The sequence below is a fragment of the Schistocerca nitens genome, chromosome 9 (assembly GCF_023898315.1).
Source record: "Schistocerca nitens isolate TAMUIC-IGC-003100 chromosome 9, iqSchNite1.1, whole genome shotgun sequence".
In the NCBI taxonomy this organism is placed as follows: domain Eukaryota; kingdom Metazoa; phylum Arthropoda; class Insecta; order Orthoptera; family Acrididae; genus Schistocerca; species Schistocerca nitens.
In genome coordinates this window covers 453275076-453290024 of record NC_064622.1, presented here as the reverse complement: position 1 = coordinate 453290024, position 14949 = coordinate 453275076, and the positions used below count along the sequence as shown (strand labels likewise).

The window sequence follows — 14949 nt, the reverse complement described above, 5'->3', positions numbered from 1 at the left end:
CACTCGTCCAGCTGCGTGGTCGCGGTGCGCCTGCAGAGCTTGGAGCTTGCCACACATCTGCGCTCGCTGTTCGACAGGTAGCACGAGGCAAGGCGCGCGTTTTTCTGCATTTTTTCGATGACGAGAGGCGGTTGATGTGCATGTAAGCGTAGCATATCAAACACGAATAGCACGAAGCATTCGTACTTAGGTGCCAAAGTCGCAGTATGGCCGCAGGTGGCGATCATATGTTTTTGTAGCCACCACTGGTTTGCAGCAAAGCGAATATGGCTAACTGAGAGCGTTTCGCTGTAGCCCCAGTGGCGCAATTGGTTAGCGCACGGTACTTATAAGGCAGTAGCCGTGAGCAATGCCGGGGTTGTGAGTTCGAGCCTCACCTGGGGCATACTTTTATTTCGTAGCAGCTGTCTCTGACAGCATCGGGAGGCTACATTTCAGATGTATCAGCTATGTCAGCAAGATTAATGTGCATTATAGGCGCTAGTTGCGTCTTCCTCGGTAGTATAGTGGTTAGTATCCCCGCCTGTCACGCGGGAGACCGGGGTTCGATTCCCCGCCGGGGAGGCACACTAGATTTTTAATTATTGCACTATCAGTCGCCGAACTTAGTGTAGACCGTTTACAGCTACTTGCAACAAGTGTCTCCCACACAGACAGCTGCCTGCATCCCGTCCTCGGTAGTATAGTGGTTAGTATCCCCGCCTGTCACGCGGGAGACCGGGGTTCGATTCCCCGCCGGGGAGACGCGATTTTTATCTCACAAACCTGCTCGAGTGTTGCGCGTGTGGGGCGGAAGAGCATTAACTTTGCCATTGACTTGCTGCAAAATCTTAAAAAATGATGCATCATAGGAAGTAGTTCTCGCATTCTTCACACTTCAGAATTACGGGGTTTGCTTTTGAGGCTGAATCAATGCCCCCAGCCGACTCTCTAGGCGTAATAATCGTGCTCGACACAATCAGGAAAAGAAATAATTTTAGCAGAGCGTGGTTTCGATCCACGGACCTCTGGGTTATGGGCCCAGCACGCTTCCACTGCGCCACTCTGCTGTGTGGGTGTATACTGGCTCTTCGTCACATCACTTGGGACACTTGGGCAGTGTTGTCTGCGTCGCTTTCACGCGCCTACATTTGATTGCGTAACATCTCCTACAGCTCTCAGCTTGACTTGTCTCGACTTTGCTCGACTGACGCTACGCTGACGCTTGCACGCAGCGATATTTACCACGATCGCCTCGACATGCAGCTGCGAGATGCACAGGAGTAACAAAGCACTGCACGATGCGGCGACATACGAAATCCACTGCCCAGCTACGCGTTGGCAACTAACAAAATGCCGACCCTGCCAGGATTCGAACCTGGAATCTTCTGATCCGTAGTCAGACGCGTTATCCGTTGCGCCACAGGGCCAGTGGCAGCATTTCTCGCTACGAGACAAGTGCAATTCGCTAAGAAACGTGTTCTCCAGGGCTCATCAAGCTCCCAAGGAAGGCACCACTCGTCCAGCTGCGTGGTCGCGGTGCGCCTGCAGAGCTTGGAGCTTGCCACACATCTGCGCTCGCTGTTCGACAGGTAGCACGAGGCAAGGCGCGCGTTTTTCTGCATTTTTTCGATGACGAGAGGCGGTTGATGTGCATGTAAGCGTAGCATATCAAACACGAATAGCACGAAGCATTCGTACTTAGGTGCCAAAGTCGCAGTATGGCCGCAGGTGGCGATCATATGTTTTTGTAGCCACCACTGGTTTGCAGCAAAGCGAATATGGCTAACTGAGAGCGTTTCGCTGTAGCCCCAGTGGCGCAATTGGTTAGCGCACGCTACTTATAAGGCAGTAGCCGTGAGCAATGCCGGGGTTGTGAGTTCGAGCCTCACCTGGGGCATACTTTTATTTCGTAGCAGCTGTCTCTGACAGCATCGGGAGGCTACATTTCAGATGTATCAGCTATGTCAGCAAGATTAATGTGCATTATAGGCGCTAGTTGCGTCTTCCTCGGTAGTATAGTGGTTAGTATCCCCGCCTGTCACGCGGGAGACCGGGGTTCGATTCCCCGCCGGGGAGGCACACTAGATTTTTAATTATTGCACTATCAGTCGCCGAACTTAGTGTAGACCGTTTACAGCTACTTGCAACAAGTGTCTCCCACACAGACAGCTGCCTGCATCCCGTCCTCGGTAGTATAGTGGTTAGTATCCCCGCCTGTCACGCGGGAGACCGGGGTTCGATTCCCCGCCGGGGAGACGCGATTTTTATCTCACAAACCTGCTCGAGTGTTGCGCGTGTGGGGCGGAAGAGCATTAACTTTGCCATTGACTTGCTGCAAAATCTTAAAAAATGATGCATCATAGGAAGTAGTTCTCGCATTCTTCACACTTCAGAATTACGGGGTTTGCTTTTGAGGCTGAATCAATGCCCCCAGCCGACTCTCTAGGCGTAATAATCGTGCTCGACACAATCAGGAAAAGAAATAATTTTAGCAGAGCGTGGTTTCGATCCACGGACCTCTGGGTTATGGGCCCAGCACGCTTCCACTGCGCCACTCTGCTGTGTGGGTGTATACTGGCTCTTCGTCACATCACTTGGGACACTTGGGCAGTGTTGTCTGCGTCGCTTTCACGCGCCTACATTTGATTGCGTAACATCTCCTACAGCTCTCAGCTTGACTTGTCTCGACTTTGCTCGACTGACGCTACGCTGACGCTTGCACGCAGCGATATTTACCACGATCGCCTCGACATGCAGCTGCGAGATGCACAGGAGTAACAAAGCACTGCACGATGCGGCGACATACGAAATCCACTGCCCAGCTACGCGTTGGCAACTAACAAAATGCCGACCCTGCCAGGATTCGAACCTGGAATCTTCTGATCCGTAGTCAGACGCGTTATCCGTTGCGCCACAGGGCCAGTGGCAGCATTTCTCGCTACGAGACAAGTGCAATTCGCTAAGAAACGTGTTCTCCAGGGCTCATCAAGCTCCCAAGGAAGGCACCACTCGTCCAGCTGCGTGGTCGCGGTGCGCCTGCAGAGCTTGGAGCTTGCCACACATCTGCGCTCGCTGTTCGACAGGTAGCACGAGGCAAGGCGCGCGTTTTTCTGCATTTTTTCGATGACGAGAGGCGGTTGATGTGCATGTAAGCGTAGCATATCAAACACGAATAGCACGAAGCATTCGTACTTAGGTGCCAAAGTCGCAGTATGGCCGCAGGTGGCGATCATATGTTTTTGTAGCCACCACTGGTTTGCAGCAAAGCGAATATGGCTAACTGAGAGCGTTTCGCTGTAGCCCCAGTGGCGCAATTGGTTAGCGCACGGTACTTATAAGGCAGTAGCCGTGAGCAATGCCGGGGTTGTGAGTTCGAGCCTCACCTGGGGCATACTTTTATTTCGTAGCAGCTGTCTCTGACAGCATCGGGAGGCTACATTTCAGATGTATCAGCTATGTCAGCAAGATTAATGTGCATTATAGGCGCTAGTTGCGTCTTCCTCGGTAGTATAGTGGTTAGTATCCCCGCCTGTCACGCGGGAGACCGGGGTTCGATTCCCCGCCGGGGAGGCACACTAGATTTTTAATTATTGCACTATCAGTCGCCGAACTTAGTGTAGACCGTTTACAGCTACTTGCAACAAGTGTCTCCCACACAGACAGCTGCCTGCATCCCGTCCTCGGTAGTATAGTGGTTAGTATCCCCGCCTGTCACGCGGGAGACCGGGGTTCGATTCCCCGCCGGGGAGACGCGATTTTTATCTCACAAACCTGCTCGAGTGTTGCGCGTGTGGGGCGGAAGAGCATTAACTTTGCCATTGACTTGCTGCAAAATCTTAAAAAATGATGCATCATAGGAAGTAGTTCTCGCATTCTTCACACTTCAGAATTACGGGGTTTGCTTTTGAGGCTGAATCAATGCCCCCAGCCGACTCTCTAGGCGTAATAATCGTGCTCGACACAATCAGGAAAAGAAATAATTTTAGCAGAGCGTGGTTTCGATCCACGGACCTCTGGGTTATGGGCCCAGCACGCTTCCACTGCGCCACTCTGCTGTGTGGGTGTATACTGGCTCTTCGTCACATCACTTGGGACACTTGGGCAGTGTTGTCTGCGTCGCTTTCACGCGCCTACATTTGATTGCGTAACATCTCCTACAGCTCTCAGCTTGACTTGTCTCGACTTTGCTCGACTGACGCTACGCTGACGCTTGCACGCAGCGATATTTACCACGATCGCCTCGACATGCAGCTGCGAGATGCACAGGAGTAACAAAGCACTGCACGATGCGGCGACATACGAAATCCACTGCCCAGCTACGCGTTGGCAACTAACAAAATGCCGACCCTGCCAGGATTCGAACCTGGAATCTTCTGATCCGTAGTCAGACGCGTTATCCGTTGCGCCACAGGGCCAGTGGCAGCATTTCTCGCTACGAGACAAGTGCAATTCGCTAAGAAACGTGTTCTCCAGGGCTCATCAAGCTCCCAAGGAAGGCACCACTCGTCCAGCTGCGTGGTCGCGGTGCGCCTGCAGAGCTTGGAGCTTGCCACACATCTGCGCTCGCTGTTCGACAGGTAGCACGAGGCAAGGCGCGCGTTTTTCTGCATTTTTTCGATGACGAGAGGCGGTTGATGTGCATGTAAGCGTAGCATATCAAACACGAATAGCACGAAGCATTCGTACTTAGGTGCCAAAGTCGCAGTATGGCCGCAGGTGGCGATCATATGTTTTTGTAGCCACCACTGGTTTGCAGCAAAGCGAATATGGCTAACTGAGAGCGTTTCGCTGTAGCCCCAGTGGCGCAATTGGTTAGCGCACGGTACTTATAAGGCAGTAGCCGTGAGCAATGCCGGGGTTGTGAGTTCGAGCCTCACCTGGGGCATACTTTTATTTCGTAGCAGCTGTCTCTGACAGCATCGGGAGGCTACATTTCAGATGTATCAGCTATGTCAGCAAGATTAATGTGCATTATAGGCGCTAGTTGCGTCTTCCTCGGTAGTATAGTGGTTAGTATCCCCGCCTGTCACGCGGGAGACCGGGGTTCGATTCCCCGCCGGGGAGGCACACTAGATTTTTAATTATTGCACTATCAGTCGCCGAACTTAGTGTAGACCGTTTACAGCTACTTGCAACAAGTGTCTCCCACACAGACAGCTGCCTGCATCCCGTCCTCGGTAGTATAGTGGTTAGTATCCCCGCCTGTCACGCGGGAGACCGGGGTTCGATTCCCCGCCGGGGAGACGCGATTTTTATCTCACAAACCTGCTCGAGTGTTGCGCGTGTGGGGCGGAAGAGCATTAACTTTGCCATTGACTTGCTGCAAAATCTTAAAAAATGATGCATCATAGGAAGTAGTTCTCGCATTCTTCACACTTCAGAATTACGGGGTTTGCTTTTGAGGCTGAATCAATGCCCCCAGCCGACTCTCTAGGCGTAATAATCGTGCTCGACACAATCAGGAAAAGAAATAATTTTAGCAGAGCGTGGTTTCGATCCACGGACCTCTGGGTTATGGGCCCAGCACGCTTCCACTGCGCCACTCTGCTGTGTGGGTGTATACTGGCTCTTCGTCACATCACTTGGGACACTTGGGCAGTGTTGTCTGCGTCGCTTTCACGCGCCTACATTTGATTGCGTAACATCTCCTACAGCTCTCAGCTTGACTTGTCTCGACTTTGCTCGACTGACGCTACGCTGACGCTTGCACGCAGCGATATTTACCACGATCGCCTCGACATGCAGCTGCGAGATGCACAGGAGTAACAAAGCACTGCACGATGCGGCGACATACGAAATCCACTGCCCAGCTACGCGTTGGCAACTAACAAAATGCCGACCCTGCCAGGATTCGAACCTGGAATCTTCTGATCCGTAGTCAGACGCGTTATCCGTTGCGCCACAGGGCCAGTGGCAGCATTTCTCGCTACGAGACAAGTGCAATTCGCTAAGAAACGTGTTCTCCAGGGCTCATCAAGCTCCCAAGGAAGGCACCACTCGTCCAGCTGCGTGGTCGCGGTGCGCCTGCAGAGCTTGGAGCTTGCCACACATCTGCGCTCGCTGTTCGACAGGTAGCACGAGGCAAGGCGCGCGTTTTTCTGCATTTTTTCGATGACGAGAGGCGGTTGATGTGCATGTAAGCGTAGCATATCAAACACGAATAGCACGAAGCATTCGTACTTAGGTGCCAAAGTCGCAGTATGGCCGCAGGTGGCGATCATATGTTTTTGTAGCCACCACTGGTTTGCAGCAAAGCGAATATGGCTAACTGAGAGCGTTTCGCTGTAGCCCCAGTGGCGCAATTGGTTAGCGCACGGTACTTATAAGGCAGTAGCCGTGAGCAATGCCGGGGTTGTGAGTTCGAGCCTCACCTGGGGCATACTTTTATTTCGTAGCAGCTGTCTCTGACAGCATCGGGAGGCTACATTTCAGATGTATCAGCTATGTCAGCAAGATTAATGTGCATTATAGGCGCTAGTTGCGTCTTCCTCGGTAGTATAGTGGTTAGTATCCCCGCCTGTCACGCGGGAGACCGGGGTTCGATTCCCCGCCGGGGAGGCACACTAGATTTTTAATTATTGCACTATCAGTCGCCGAACTTAGTGTAGACCGTTTACAGCTACTTGCAACAAGTGTCTCCCACACAGACAGCTGCCTGCATCCCGTCCTCGGTAGTATAGTGGTTAGTATCCCCGCCTGTCACGCGGGAGACCGGGGTTCGATTCCCCGCCGGGGAGACGCGATTTTTATCTCACAAACCTGCTCGAGTGTTGCGCGTGTGGGGCGGAAGAGCATTAACTTTGCCATTGACTTGCTGCAAAATCTTAAAAAATGATGCATCATAGGAAGTAGTTCTCGCATTCTTCACACTTCAGAATTACGGGGTTTGCTTTTGAGGCTGAATCAATGCCCCCAGCCGACTCTCTAGGCGTAATAATCGTGCTCGACACAATCAGGAAAAGAAATAATTTTAGCAGAGCGTGGTTTCGATCCACGGACCTCTGGGTTATGGGCCCAGCACGCTTCCACTGCGCCACTCTGCTGTGTGGGTGTATACTGGCTCTTCGTCACATCACTTGGGACACTTGGGCAGTGTTGTCTGCGTCGCTTTCACGCGCCTACATTTGATTGCGTAACATCTCCTACAGCTCTCAGCTTGACTTGTCTCGACTTTGCTCGACTGACGCTACGCTGACGCTTGCACGCAGCGATATTTACCACGATCGCCTCGACATGCAGCTGCGAGATGCACAGGAGTAACAAAGCACTGCACGATGCGGCGACATACGAAATCCACTGCCCAGCTACGCGTTGGCAACTAACAAAATGCCGACCCTGCCAGGATTCGAACCTGGAATCTTCTGATCCGTAGTCAGACGCGTTATCCGTTGCGCCACAGGGCCAGTGGCAGCATTTCTCGCTACGAGACAAGTGCAATTCGCTAAGAAACGTGTTCTCCAGGGCTCATCAAGCTCCCAAGGAAGGCACCACTCGTCCAGCTGCGTGGTCGCGGTGCGCCTGCAGAGCTTGGAGCTTGCCACACATCTGCGCTCGCTGTTCGACAGGTAGCACGAGGCAAGGCGCGCGTTTTTCTGCATTTTTTCGATGACGAGAGGCGGTTGATGTGCATGTAAGCGTAGCATATCAAACACGAATAGCACGAAGCATTCGTACTTAGGTGCCAAAGTCGCAGTATGGCCGCAGGTGGCGATCATATGTTTTTGTAGCCACCACTGGTTTGCAGCAAAGCGAATATGGCTAACTGAGAGCGTTTCGCTGCAGCCCCAGTGGCGCAATTGGTTAGCGCACGGTACTTATAAGGCAGTAGCCGTGAGCAATGCCGGGGTTGTGAGTTCGAGCCTCACCTGGGGCATACTTTTATTTCGTAGCAGCTGTCTCTGACAGCATCGGGAGGCTACATTTCAGATGTATCAGCTATGTCAGCAAGATTAATGTGCATTATAGGCGCTAGTTGCGTCTTCCTCGGTAGTATAGTGGTTAGTATCCCCGCCTGTCACGCGGGAGACCGGGGTTCGATTCCCCGCCGGGGAGGCACACTAGATTTTTAATTATTGCACTATCAGTCGCCGAACTTAGTGTAGACCGTTTACAGCTACTTGCAACAAGTGTCTCCCACACAGACAGCTGCCTGCATCCCGTCCTCGGTAGTATAGTGGTTAGTATCCCCGCCTGTCACGCGGGAGACCGGGGTTCGATTCCCCGCCGGGGAGACGCGATTTTTATCTCACAAACCTGCTCGAGTGTTGCGCGTGTGGGGCGGAAGAGCATTAACTTTGCCATTGACTTGCTGCAAAATCTTAAAAAATGATGCATCATAGGAAGTAGTTCTCGCATTCTTCACACTTCAGAATTACGGGGTTTGCTTTTGAGGCTGAATCAATGCCCCCAGCCGACTCTCTAGGCGTAATAATCGTGCTCGACACAATCAGGAAAAGAAATAATTTTAGCAGAGCGTGGTTTCGATCCACGGACCTCTGGGTTATGGGCCCAGCACGCTTCCACTGCGCCACTCTGCTGTGTGGGTGTATACTGGCTCTTCGTCACATCACTTGGGACACTTGGGCAGTGTTGTCTGCGTCGCTTTCACGCGCCTACATTTGATTGCGTAACATCTCCTACAGCTCTCAGCTTGACTTGTCTCGACTTTGCTCGACTGACGCTACGCTGACGCTTGCACGCAGCGATATTTACCACGATCGCCTCGACATGCAGCTGCGAGATGCACAGGAGTAACAAAGCACTGCACGATGCGGCGACATACGAAATCCACTGCCCAGCTACGCGTTGGCAACTAACAAAATGCCGACCCTGCCAGGATTCGAACCTGGAATCTTCTGATCCGTAGTCAGACGCGTTATCCGTTGCGCCACAGGGCCAGTGGCAGCATTTCTCGCTACGAGACAAGTGCAATTCGCTAAGAAACGTGTTCTCCAGGGCTCATCAAGCTCCCAAGGAAGGCACCACTCGTCCAGCTGCGTGGTCGCGGTGCGCCTGCAGAGCTTGGAGCTTGCCACACATCTGCGCTCGCTGTTCGACAGGTAGCACGAGGCAAGGCGCGCGTTTTTCTGCATTTTTTCGATGACGAGAGGCGGTTGATGTGCATGTAAGCGTAGCATATCAAACACGAATAGCACGAAGCATTCGTACTTAGGTGCCAAAGTCGCAGTATGGCCGCAGGTGGCGATCATATGTTTTTGTAGCCACCACTGGTTTGCAGCAAAGCGAATATGGCTAACTGAGAGCGTTTCGCTGTAGCCCCAGTGGCGCAATTGGTTAGCGCACGGTACTTATAAGGCAGTAGCCGTGAGCAATGCCGGGGTTGTGAGTTCGAGCCTCACCTGGGGCATACTTTTATTTCGTAGCAGCTGTCTCTGACAGCATCGGGAGGCTACATTTCAGATGTATCAGCTATGTCAGCAAGATTAATGTGCATTATAGGCGCTAGTTGCGTCTTCCTCGGTAGTATAGTGGTTAGTATCCCCGCCTGTCACGCGGGAGACCGGGGTTCGATTCCCCGCCGGGGAGGCACACTAGATTTTTAATTATTGCACTATCAGTCGCCGAACTTAGTGTAGACCGTTTACAGCTACTTGCAACAAGTGTCTCCCACACAGACAGCTGCCTGCATCCCGTCCTCGGTAGTATAGTGGTTAGTATCCCCGCCTGTCACGCGGGAGACCGGGGTTCGATTCCCCGCCGGGGAGACGCGATTTTTATCTCACAAACCTGCTCGAGTGTTGCGCGTGTGGGGCGGAAGAGCATTAACTTTGCCATTGACTTGCTGCAAAATCTTAAAAAATGATGCATCATAGGAAGTAGTTCTCGCATTCTTCACACTTCAGAATTACGGGGTTTGCTTTTGAGGCTGAATCAATGCCCCCAGCCGACTCTCTAGGCGTAATAATCGTGCTCGACACAATCAGGAAAAGAAATAATTTTAGCAGAGCGTGGTTTCGATCCACGGACCTCTGGGTTATGGGCCCAGCACGCTTCCACTGCGCCACTCTGCTGTGTGGGTGTATACTGGCTCTTCGTCACATCACTTGGGACACTTGGGCAGTGTTGTCTGCGTCGCTTTCACGCGCCTACATTTGATTGCGTAACATCTCCTACAGCTCTCAGCTTGACTTGTCTCGACTTTGCTCGACTGACGCTACGCTGACGCTTGCACGCAGCGATATTTACCACGATCGCCTCGACATGCAGCTGCGAGATGCACAGGAGTAACAAAGCACTGCACGATGCGGCGACATACGAAATCCACTGCCCAGCTACGCGTTGGCAACTAACAAAATGCCGACCCTGCCAGGATTCGAACCTGGAATCTTCTGATCCGTAGTCAGACGCGTTATCCGTTGCGCCACAGGGCCAGTGGCAGCATTTCTCGCTACGAGACAAGTGCAATTCGCTAAGAAACGTGTTCTCCAGGGCTCATCAAGCTCCCAAGGAAGGCACCACTCGTCCAGCTGCGTGGTCGCGGTGCGCCTGCAGAGCTTGGAGCTTGCCACACATCTGCGCTCGCTGTTCGACAGGTAGCACGAGGCAAGGCGCGCGTTTTTCTGCATTTTTTCGATGACGAGAGGCGGTTGATGTGCATGTAAGCGTAGCATATCAAACACGAATAGCACGAAGCATTCGTACTTAGGTGCCAAAGTCGCAGTATGGCCGCAGGTGGCGATCATATGTTTTTGTAGCCACCACTGGTTTGCAGCAAAGCGAATATGGCTAACTGAGAGCGTTTCGCTGTAGCCCCAGTGGCGCAATTGGTTAGCGCACGGTACTTATAAGGCAGTAGCCGTGAGCAATGCCGGGGTTGTGAGTTCGAGCCTCACCTGGGGCATACTTTTATTTCGTAGCAGCTGTCTCTGACAGCATCGGGAGGCTACATTTCAGATGTATCAGCTATGTCAGCAAGATTAATGTGCATTATAGGCGCTAGTTGCGTCTTCCTCGGTAGTATAGTGGTTAGTATCCCCGCCTGTCACGCGGGAGACCGGGGTTCGATTCCCCGCCGGGGAGGCACACTAGATTTTTAATTATTGCACTATCAGTCGCCGAACTTAGTGTAGACCGTTTACAGCTACTTGCAACAAGTGTCTCCCACACAGACAGCTGCCTGCATCCCGTCCTCGGTAGTATAGTGGTTAGTATCCCCGCCTGTCACGCGGGAGACCGGGGTTCGATTCCCCGCCGGGGAGACGCGATTTTTATCTCACAAACCTGCTCGAGTGTTGCGCGTGTGGGGCGGAAGAGCATTAACTTTGCCATTGACTTGCTGCAAAATCTTAAAAAATGATGCATCATAGGAAGTAGTTCTCGCATTCTTCACACTTCAGAATTACGGGGTTTGCTTTTGAGGCTGAATCAATGCCCCCAGCCGACTCTCTAGGCGTAATAATCGTGCTCGACACAATCAGGAAAAGAAATAATTTTAGCAGAGCGTGGTTTCGATCCACGGACCTCTGGGTTATGGGCCCAGCACGCTTCCACTGCGCCACTCTGCTGTGTGGGTGTATACTGGCTCTTCGTCACATCACTTGGGACACTTGGGCAGTGTTGTCTGCGTCGCTTTCACGCGCCTACATTTGATTGCGTAACATCTCCTACAGCTCTCAGCTTGACTTGTCTCGACTTTGCTCGACTGACGCTACGCTGACGCTTGCACGCAGCGATATTTACCACGATCGCCTCGACATGCAGCTGCGAGATGCACAGGAGTAACAAAGCACTGCACGATGCGGCGACATACGAAATCCACTGCCCAGCTACGCGTTGGCAACTAACAAAATGCCGACCCTGCCAGGATTCGAACCTGGAATCTTCTGATCCGTAGTCAGACGCGTTATCCGTTGCGCCACAGGGCCAGTGGCAGCATTTCTCGCTACGAGACAAGTGCAATTCGCTAAGAAACGTGTTCTCCAGGGCTCATCAAGCTCCCAAGGAAGGCACCACTCGTCCAGCTGCGTGGTCGCGGTGCGCCTGCAGAGCTTGGAGCTTGCCACACATCTGCGCTCGCTGTTCGACAGGTAGCACGAGGCAAGGCGCGCGTTTTTCTGCATTTTTTCGATGACGAGAGGCGGTTGATGTGCATGTAAGCGTAGCATATCAAACACGAATAGCACGAAGCATTCGTACTTAGGTGCCAAAGTCGCAGTATGGCCGCAGGTGGCGATCATATGTTTTTGTAGCCACCACTGGTTTGCAGCAAAGCGAATATGGCTAACTGAGAGCGTTTCGCTGTAGCCCCAGTGGCGCAATTGGTTAGCGCACGGTACTTATAAGGCAGTAGCCGTGAGCAATGCCGGGGTTGTGAGTTCGAGCCTCACCTGGGGCATACTTTTATTTCGTAGCAGCTGTCTCTGACAGCATCGGGAGGCTACATTTCAGATGTATCAGCTATGTCAGCAAGATTAATGTGCATTATAGGCGCTAGTTGCGTCTTCCTCGGTAGTATAGTGGTTAGTATCCCCGCCTGTCACGCGGGAGACCGGGGTTCGATTCCCCGCCGGGGAGGCACACTAGATTTTTAATTATTGCACTATCAGTCGCCGAACTTAGTGTAGACCGTTTACAGCTACTTGCAACAAGTGTCTCCCACACAGACAGCTGCCTGCATCCCGTCCTCGGTAGTATAGTGGTTAGTATCCCCGCCTGTCACGCGGGAGACCGGGGTTCGATTCCCCGCCGGGGAGACGCGATTTTTATCTCACAAACCTGCTCGAGTGTTGCGCGTGTGGGGCGGAAGAGCATTAACTTTGCCATTGACTTGCTGCAAAATCTTAAAAAATGATGCATCATAGGAAGTAGTTCTCGCATTCTTCACACTTCAGAATTACGGGGTTTGCTTTTGAGGCTGAATCAATGCCCCCAGCCGACTCTCTAGGCGTAATAATCGTGCTCGACACAATCAGGAAAAGAAATAATTTTAGCAGAGCGTGGTTTCGATCCACGGACCTCTGGGTTATGGGCCCAGCACGCTTCCACTGCGCCACTCTGCTGTGTGGGTGTATACTGGCTCTTCGTCACATCACTTGGGACACTTGGGCAGTGTTGTCTGCGTCGCTTTCACGCGCCTACATTTGATTGCGTAACATCTCCTACAGCTCTCAGCTTGACTTGTCTCGACTTTGCTCGACTGACGCTACGCTGACGCTTGCACGCAGCGATATTTACCACGATCGCCTCGACATGCAGCTGCGAGATGCACAGGAGTAACAAAGCACTGCACGATGCGGCGACATACGAAATCCACTGCCCAGCTACGCGTTGGCAACTAACAAAATGCCGACCCTGCCAGGATTCGAACCTGGAATCTTCTGATCCGTAGTCAGACGCGTTATCCGTTGCGCCACAGGGCCAGTGGCAGCATTTCTCGCTACGAGACAAGTGCAATTCGCTAAGAAACGTGTTCTCCAGGGCTCATCAAGCTCCCAAGGAAGGCACCACTCGTCCAGCTGCGTGGTCGCGGTGCGCCTGCAGAGCTTGGAGCTTGCCACACATCTGCGCTCGCTGTTCGACAGGTAGCACGAGGCAAGGCGCGCGTTTTTCTGCATTTTTTCGATGACGAGAGGCGGTTGATGTGCATGTAAGCGTAGCATATCAAACACGAATAGCACGAAGCATTCGTACTTAGGTGCCAAAGTCGCAGTATGGCCGCAGGTGGCGATCATATGTTTTTGTAGCCACCACTGGTTTGCAGCAAAGCGAATATGGCTAACTGAGAGCGTTTCGCTGCAGCCCCAGTGGCGCAATTGGTTAGCGCACGGTACTTATAAGGCAGTAGCCGTGAGCAATGCCGGGGTTGTGAGTTCGAGCCTCACCTGGGGCATACTTTTATTTCGTAGCAGCTGTCTCTGACAGCATCGGGAGGCTACATTTCAGATGTATCAGCTATGTCAGCAAGATTAATGTGCATTATAGGCGCTAGTTGCGTCTTCCTCGGTAGTATAGTGGTTAGTATCCCCGCCTGTCACGCGGGAGACCGGGGTTCGATTCCCCGCCGGGGAGGCACACTAGATTTTTAATTATTGCACTATCAGTCGCCGAACTTAGTGTAGACCGTTTACAGCTACTTGCAACAAGTGTCTCCCACACAGACAGCTGCCTGCATCCCGTCCTCGGTAGTATAGTGGTTAGTATCCCCGCCTGTCACGCGGGAGACCGGGGTTCGATTCCCCGCCGGGGAGACGCGATTTTTATCTCACAAACCTGCTCGAGTGTTGCGCGTGTGGGGCGGAAGAGCATTAACTTTGCCATTGACTTGCTGCAAAATCTTAAAAAATGATGCATCATAGGAAGTAGTTCTCGCATTCTTCACACTTCAGAATTACGGGGTTTGCTTTTGAGGCTGAATCAATGCCCCCAGCCGACTCTCTAGGCGTAATAATCGTGCTCGACACAATCAGGAAAAGAAATAATTTTAGCAGAGCGTGGTTTCGATCCACGGACCTCTGGGTTATGGGCCCAGCACGCTTCCACTGCGCCACTCTGCTGTGTGGGTGTATACTGGCTCTTCGTCACATCACTTGGGACACTTGGGCAGTGTTGTCTGCGTCGCTTTCACGCGCCTACATTTGATTGCGTAACATCTCCTACAGCTCTCAGCTTGACTTGTCTCGACTTTGCTCGACTGACGCTACGCTGACGCTTGCACGCAGCGATATTTACCACGATCGCCTCGACATGCAGCTGCGAGATGCACAGGAGTAACAAAGCACTGCACGATGCGGCGACATACGAAATCCACTGCCCAGCTACGCGTTGGCAACTAACAAAATGCCGACCCTGCCAGGATTCGAACCTGGAATCTTCTGATCCGTAGTCAGACGCGTTATCCGTTGCGCCACAGGGCCAGTGGCAGCATTTCTCGCTACGAGACAAGTGCAATTCGCTAAGAAACGTGTTCTCCAGGGCTCATCAAGCTCCCAAGGAAGGCACCACTCGTCC

The 14949-nt window shown here is 52.5% G+C and overlaps 50 non-coding genes across 50 annotated transcripts; 30 read left to right on the top strand and 20 right to left on the bottom strand.

Annotated features, from left to right (window-relative positions):
• The first annotated feature begins 293 nt into the window (after positions 1 to 293).
• Trnai-uau (transfer RNA isoleucine (anticodon UAU)) lies at positions 294 to 385 on the top strand. Its single transcript is given in 2 exon segments — positions 294 to 331; positions 350 to 385. It is a non-coding gene; the product is annotated as a tRNA-Ile (tRNA).
• A 107-nt stretch (positions 386 to 492) lies between these two features.
• On the top strand, positions 493 to 564 carry Trnad-guc (transfer RNA aspartic acid (anticodon GUC)). Its single transcript has one exon. It is a non-coding gene; the product is annotated as a tRNA-Asp (tRNA).
• Positions 565 to 671: 107 nt separating this feature from the next.
• Positions 672 to 743, top strand: Trnad-guc (transfer RNA aspartic acid (anticodon GUC)). The gene has a single exon. It is a non-coding gene; the product is annotated as a tRNA-Asp (tRNA).
• Positions 744 to 977: 234 nt separating this feature from the next.
• Trnam-cau (transfer RNA methionine (anticodon CAU)) lies at positions 978 to 1049 on the bottom strand. The gene has a single exon. It is a non-coding gene; the product is annotated as a tRNA-Met (tRNA).
• Positions 1050 to 1336: 287 nt separating this feature from the next.
• Positions 1337 to 1409, bottom strand: Trnar-acg (transfer RNA arginine (anticodon ACG)). Its single transcript has one exon. It is a non-coding gene; the product is annotated as a tRNA-Arg (tRNA).
• Positions 1410 to 1787: 378 nt separating this feature from the next.
• Trnai-uau (transfer RNA isoleucine (anticodon UAU)) lies at positions 1788 to 1879 on the top strand. Its single transcript is given in 2 exon segments — positions 1788 to 1825; positions 1844 to 1879. It is a non-coding gene; the product is annotated as a tRNA-Ile (tRNA).
• Positions 1880 to 1986: 107 nt separating this feature from the next.
• Positions 1987 to 2058, top strand: Trnad-guc (transfer RNA aspartic acid (anticodon GUC)). Its single transcript has one exon. It is a non-coding gene; the product is annotated as a tRNA-Asp (tRNA).
• Positions 2059 to 2165: 107 nt separating this feature from the next.
• Positions 2166 to 2237, top strand: Trnad-guc (transfer RNA aspartic acid (anticodon GUC)). Its single transcript has one exon. It is a non-coding gene; the product is annotated as a tRNA-Asp (tRNA).
• Positions 2238 to 2471: 234 nt separating this feature from the next.
• Trnam-cau (transfer RNA methionine (anticodon CAU)) lies at positions 2472 to 2543 on the bottom strand. The gene has a single exon. It is a non-coding gene; the product is annotated as a tRNA-Met (tRNA).
• A 287-nt stretch (positions 2544 to 2830) lies between these two features.
• Positions 2831 to 2903, bottom strand: Trnar-acg (transfer RNA arginine (anticodon ACG)). The gene has a single exon. It is a non-coding gene; the product is annotated as a tRNA-Arg (tRNA).
• A 378-nt stretch (positions 2904 to 3281) lies between these two features.
• On the top strand, positions 3282 to 3373 carry Trnai-uau (transfer RNA isoleucine (anticodon UAU)). The gene is given in 2 exon segments: positions 3282 to 3319; positions 3338 to 3373. It is a non-coding gene; the product is annotated as a tRNA-Ile (tRNA).
• Positions 3374 to 3480: 107 nt separating this feature from the next.
• On the top strand, positions 3481 to 3552 carry Trnad-guc (transfer RNA aspartic acid (anticodon GUC)). Its single transcript has one exon. It is a non-coding gene; the product is annotated as a tRNA-Asp (tRNA).
• Positions 3553 to 3659: 107 nt separating this feature from the next.
• On the top strand, positions 3660 to 3731 carry Trnad-guc (transfer RNA aspartic acid (anticodon GUC)). Its single transcript has one exon. It is a non-coding gene; the product is annotated as a tRNA-Asp (tRNA).
• A 234-nt stretch (positions 3732 to 3965) lies between these two features.
• On the bottom strand, positions 3966 to 4037 carry Trnam-cau (transfer RNA methionine (anticodon CAU)). The gene has a single exon. It is a non-coding gene; the product is annotated as a tRNA-Met (tRNA).
• A 287-nt stretch (positions 4038 to 4324) lies between these two features.
• Positions 4325 to 4397, bottom strand: Trnar-acg (transfer RNA arginine (anticodon ACG)). The gene has a single exon. It is a non-coding gene; the product is annotated as a tRNA-Arg (tRNA).
• A 378-nt stretch (positions 4398 to 4775) lies between these two features.
• Positions 4776 to 4867, top strand: Trnai-uau (transfer RNA isoleucine (anticodon UAU)). The gene is given in 2 exon segments: positions 4776 to 4813; positions 4832 to 4867. It is a non-coding gene; the product is annotated as a tRNA-Ile (tRNA).
• Positions 4868 to 4974: 107 nt separating this feature from the next.
• Trnad-guc (transfer RNA aspartic acid (anticodon GUC)) lies at positions 4975 to 5046 on the top strand. Its single transcript has one exon. It is a non-coding gene; the product is annotated as a tRNA-Asp (tRNA).
• A 107-nt stretch (positions 5047 to 5153) lies between these two features.
• On the top strand, positions 5154 to 5225 carry Trnad-guc (transfer RNA aspartic acid (anticodon GUC)). The gene has a single exon. It is a non-coding gene; the product is annotated as a tRNA-Asp (tRNA).
• Positions 5226 to 5459: 234 nt separating this feature from the next.
• Positions 5460 to 5531, bottom strand: Trnam-cau (transfer RNA methionine (anticodon CAU)). The gene has a single exon. It is a non-coding gene; the product is annotated as a tRNA-Met (tRNA).
• Positions 5532 to 5818: 287 nt separating this feature from the next.
• Positions 5819 to 5891, bottom strand: Trnar-acg (transfer RNA arginine (anticodon ACG)). Its single transcript has one exon. It is a non-coding gene; the product is annotated as a tRNA-Arg (tRNA).
• Positions 5892 to 6269: 378 nt separating this feature from the next.
• Trnai-uau (transfer RNA isoleucine (anticodon UAU)) lies at positions 6270 to 6361 on the top strand. Its single transcript is given in 2 exon segments — positions 6270 to 6307; positions 6326 to 6361. It is a non-coding gene; the product is annotated as a tRNA-Ile (tRNA).
• Positions 6362 to 6468: 107 nt separating this feature from the next.
• On the top strand, positions 6469 to 6540 carry Trnad-guc (transfer RNA aspartic acid (anticodon GUC)). The gene has a single exon. It is a non-coding gene; the product is annotated as a tRNA-Asp (tRNA).
• Positions 6541 to 6647: 107 nt separating this feature from the next.
• On the top strand, positions 6648 to 6719 carry Trnad-guc (transfer RNA aspartic acid (anticodon GUC)). The gene has a single exon. It is a non-coding gene; the product is annotated as a tRNA-Asp (tRNA).
• A 234-nt stretch (positions 6720 to 6953) lies between these two features.
• On the bottom strand, positions 6954 to 7025 carry Trnam-cau (transfer RNA methionine (anticodon CAU)). Its single transcript has one exon. It is a non-coding gene; the product is annotated as a tRNA-Met (tRNA).
• A 287-nt stretch (positions 7026 to 7312) lies between these two features.
• Positions 7313 to 7385, bottom strand: Trnar-acg (transfer RNA arginine (anticodon ACG)). Its single transcript has one exon. It is a non-coding gene; the product is annotated as a tRNA-Arg (tRNA).
• A 378-nt stretch (positions 7386 to 7763) lies between these two features.
• Trnai-uau (transfer RNA isoleucine (anticodon UAU)) lies at positions 7764 to 7855 on the top strand. Its single transcript is given in 2 exon segments — positions 7764 to 7801; positions 7820 to 7855. It is a non-coding gene; the product is annotated as a tRNA-Ile (tRNA).
• A 107-nt stretch (positions 7856 to 7962) lies between these two features.
• Trnad-guc (transfer RNA aspartic acid (anticodon GUC)) lies at positions 7963 to 8034 on the top strand. Its single transcript has one exon. It is a non-coding gene; the product is annotated as a tRNA-Asp (tRNA).
• A 107-nt stretch (positions 8035 to 8141) lies between these two features.
• Trnad-guc (transfer RNA aspartic acid (anticodon GUC)) lies at positions 8142 to 8213 on the top strand. Its single transcript has one exon. It is a non-coding gene; the product is annotated as a tRNA-Asp (tRNA).
• Positions 8214 to 8447: 234 nt separating this feature from the next.
• On the bottom strand, positions 8448 to 8519 carry Trnam-cau (transfer RNA methionine (anticodon CAU)). The gene has a single exon. It is a non-coding gene; the product is annotated as a tRNA-Met (tRNA).
• Positions 8520 to 8806: 287 nt separating this feature from the next.
• On the bottom strand, positions 8807 to 8879 carry Trnar-acg (transfer RNA arginine (anticodon ACG)). Its single transcript has one exon. It is a non-coding gene; the product is annotated as a tRNA-Arg (tRNA).
• A 378-nt stretch (positions 8880 to 9257) lies between these two features.
• On the top strand, positions 9258 to 9349 carry Trnai-uau (transfer RNA isoleucine (anticodon UAU)). The gene is given in 2 exon segments: positions 9258 to 9295; positions 9314 to 9349. It is a non-coding gene; the product is annotated as a tRNA-Ile (tRNA).
• Positions 9350 to 9456: 107 nt separating this feature from the next.
• Trnad-guc (transfer RNA aspartic acid (anticodon GUC)) lies at positions 9457 to 9528 on the top strand. The gene has a single exon. It is a non-coding gene; the product is annotated as a tRNA-Asp (tRNA).
• Positions 9529 to 9635: 107 nt separating this feature from the next.
• Trnad-guc (transfer RNA aspartic acid (anticodon GUC)) lies at positions 9636 to 9707 on the top strand. Its single transcript has one exon. It is a non-coding gene; the product is annotated as a tRNA-Asp (tRNA).
• A 234-nt stretch (positions 9708 to 9941) lies between these two features.
• Positions 9942 to 10013, bottom strand: Trnam-cau (transfer RNA methionine (anticodon CAU)). The gene has a single exon. It is a non-coding gene; the product is annotated as a tRNA-Met (tRNA).
• A 287-nt stretch (positions 10014 to 10300) lies between these two features.
• On the bottom strand, positions 10301 to 10373 carry Trnar-acg (transfer RNA arginine (anticodon ACG)). Its single transcript has one exon. It is a non-coding gene; the product is annotated as a tRNA-Arg (tRNA).
• Positions 10374 to 10751: 378 nt separating this feature from the next.
• On the top strand, positions 10752 to 10843 carry Trnai-uau (transfer RNA isoleucine (anticodon UAU)). The gene is given in 2 exon segments: positions 10752 to 10789; positions 10808 to 10843. It is a non-coding gene; the product is annotated as a tRNA-Ile (tRNA).
• Positions 10844 to 10950: 107 nt separating this feature from the next.
• On the top strand, positions 10951 to 11022 carry Trnad-guc (transfer RNA aspartic acid (anticodon GUC)). The gene has a single exon. It is a non-coding gene; the product is annotated as a tRNA-Asp (tRNA).
• Positions 11023 to 11129: 107 nt separating this feature from the next.
• Trnad-guc (transfer RNA aspartic acid (anticodon GUC)) lies at positions 11130 to 11201 on the top strand. Its single transcript has one exon. It is a non-coding gene; the product is annotated as a tRNA-Asp (tRNA).
• Positions 11202 to 11435: 234 nt separating this feature from the next.
• Positions 11436 to 11507, bottom strand: Trnam-cau (transfer RNA methionine (anticodon CAU)). Its single transcript has one exon. It is a non-coding gene; the product is annotated as a tRNA-Met (tRNA).
• A 287-nt stretch (positions 11508 to 11794) lies between these two features.
• Positions 11795 to 11867, bottom strand: Trnar-acg (transfer RNA arginine (anticodon ACG)). The gene has a single exon. It is a non-coding gene; the product is annotated as a tRNA-Arg (tRNA).
• Positions 11868 to 12245: 378 nt separating this feature from the next.
• On the top strand, positions 12246 to 12337 carry Trnai-uau (transfer RNA isoleucine (anticodon UAU)). The gene is given in 2 exon segments: positions 12246 to 12283; positions 12302 to 12337. It is a non-coding gene; the product is annotated as a tRNA-Ile (tRNA).
• Positions 12338 to 12444: 107 nt separating this feature from the next.
• Trnad-guc (transfer RNA aspartic acid (anticodon GUC)) lies at positions 12445 to 12516 on the top strand. Its single transcript has one exon. It is a non-coding gene; the product is annotated as a tRNA-Asp (tRNA).
• Positions 12517 to 12623: 107 nt separating this feature from the next.
• On the top strand, positions 12624 to 12695 carry Trnad-guc (transfer RNA aspartic acid (anticodon GUC)). Its single transcript has one exon. It is a non-coding gene; the product is annotated as a tRNA-Asp (tRNA).
• Positions 12696 to 12929: 234 nt separating this feature from the next.
• Positions 12930 to 13001, bottom strand: Trnam-cau (transfer RNA methionine (anticodon CAU)). The gene has a single exon. It is a non-coding gene; the product is annotated as a tRNA-Met (tRNA).
• Positions 13002 to 13288: 287 nt separating this feature from the next.
• Trnar-acg (transfer RNA arginine (anticodon ACG)) lies at positions 13289 to 13361 on the bottom strand. The gene has a single exon. It is a non-coding gene; the product is annotated as a tRNA-Arg (tRNA).
• Positions 13362 to 13739: 378 nt separating this feature from the next.
• Positions 13740 to 13831, top strand: Trnai-uau (transfer RNA isoleucine (anticodon UAU)). The gene is given in 2 exon segments: positions 13740 to 13777; positions 13796 to 13831. It is a non-coding gene; the product is annotated as a tRNA-Ile (tRNA).
• Positions 13832 to 13938: 107 nt separating this feature from the next.
• On the top strand, positions 13939 to 14010 carry Trnad-guc (transfer RNA aspartic acid (anticodon GUC)). The gene has a single exon. It is a non-coding gene; the product is annotated as a tRNA-Asp (tRNA).
• A 107-nt stretch (positions 14011 to 14117) lies between these two features.
• On the top strand, positions 14118 to 14189 carry Trnad-guc (transfer RNA aspartic acid (anticodon GUC)). Its single transcript has one exon. It is a non-coding gene; the product is annotated as a tRNA-Asp (tRNA).
• Positions 14190 to 14423: 234 nt separating this feature from the next.
• On the bottom strand, positions 14424 to 14495 carry Trnam-cau (transfer RNA methionine (anticodon CAU)). The gene has a single exon. It is a non-coding gene; the product is annotated as a tRNA-Met (tRNA).
• A 287-nt stretch (positions 14496 to 14782) lies between these two features.
• Trnar-acg (transfer RNA arginine (anticodon ACG)) lies at positions 14783 to 14855 on the bottom strand. The gene has a single exon. It is a non-coding gene; the product is annotated as a tRNA-Arg (tRNA).
• Positions 14856 to 14949: the final 94 nt, after the last annotated feature.